The sequence below is a fragment of the Primulina huaijiensis genome, chromosome 7 (genome assembly GCF_012295235.1).
Source record: "Primulina huaijiensis isolate GDHJ02 chromosome 7, ASM1229523v2, whole genome shotgun sequence".
NCBI classification, from domain to species: Eukaryota; Viridiplantae; Streptophyta; class Magnoliopsida; order Lamiales; family Gesneriaceae; genus Primulina; species Primulina huaijiensis.
In genome coordinates this window covers 21,527,693-21,529,342 of record NC_133312.1, presented here as the reverse complement: position 1 = coordinate 21,529,342, position 1,650 = coordinate 21,527,693, and positions in this window count along the sequence as shown.

Genomic DNA, 1,650 nt, shown 5'->3' with positions numbered 1-1,650 from the left:
TTGTTGATTGATATTCGTTATAATATTTGAAAGCATGTTTGAAATCTTTGAAATGCACTGTAATGATTCGAATTAGAAATGGCAAGGAAATTCCGATATTTGATATGTTTTGTTTAAGGCCCTGATGCGGTGGGTTATAATAACCGTTCTTTTGGCCTCGCCCCTTAGAGGAGTAACATATAGGGGACTGATCAGTAAACCATGAAAAAGGAGATGATTTTCAGTGCTATGTTTGTATCTTGTTCATATTCGATTCAACATGCTTAAGATTGAGATTATAATAATGTATTCGTATAATTATAACCTTGATATTCGTTATGCCCGATCGGCCCCCATTTACTGAGTATTTCCCAAGTACTCACCCCTTACATTCCCACCTCCAGATAAGAACGAGAAACAAATCGAAGATAAAGAACAAGAATACTTTTGGGGATGGTGATGAAGTCAATCCAATTCAAGACCAGTCTTATCATTGTCTCTTAGTTATATTATCGTGTTATACGCTTCCGCATTTCGTTTTAATCGCATTGTAAAGACGATTATTGATTTATGTAATAGACTGGCTTTTGGCTATTTGATGTACTACGTGGCTTGTTGTTATACGGTTTTAAATTGTTAAACAACGCCGATGACACGTCTCGATTTCGGGGCGTGACAATATATGTGTGTTTTAAAATAATGATATTCCTGTTTTTGAAAACTCAATCGTACACTACTCGTTTTACGTCATTTGATTTGTATATGTTTCGTTCCGCATGATTCAAATGTTATACTATTGTTAGGATTCGAAAGTGGTAAGAAAATTTTCGAAACATGATAAGATAAATAAAATTTTCGAAACATGATAAGATAAGGACCTGATGCGGTGAGTTATAATAACCGATATATTGCATCGTCCCTTAGATGATTTATAATTAAGGACTGATCAGTATATCATGGATAAATATATGAATAATAGTGCCTTGTTTTTATATGTTTTGATGTCTTGTTCCAAATTATGTTACCACTTCTGCATTTATGTTAAGCACTGTAAAAACAATATTGATTTATGCAATAAGGTTTTTGGTTATTTTATGTATTATGTGGCTTTAATCAACGTAACCTAACTATAACAATATCTTTATATTTTAAATTCTCGAAGTCAAGAGTCTAAAAATATTTCTCCATTCATATCTATAATTTCAAATTATTATTATAAAGATTAAAATATTTTTAATTTAATCATAGTTAATAGTAAAATCAGAGAAATTTTTGAAAAAATAATTGTTAGTTGAGATTTTTTAATTAAAAAAATGGGTCCATATTTAATGATAGCAAAGAGTTAAGCACATTAAAATAGCGCATCCAATTTCTTAAAATCAAATTGATTAAATGATAAATGTGTGAGGTGAGATCTAAAATGGAGGATTGAAAATATGAAATAACATAAAAAAAATCTTTAAAATCGGTATGGAAATATTAAAAAGAAAAGTTATTTATACGAATATTATATATAATTTTGGTATGTTTCACACTATCGGTGTTCACCTATATGAACACCGATGAAGTGACACATTTCTATTAATCGTGATAAAATTATATATTCAATATATATATGTCACCTCATCATCTGTGAACACAGAAGGTGTGCAACATTGCAAAATTAATATA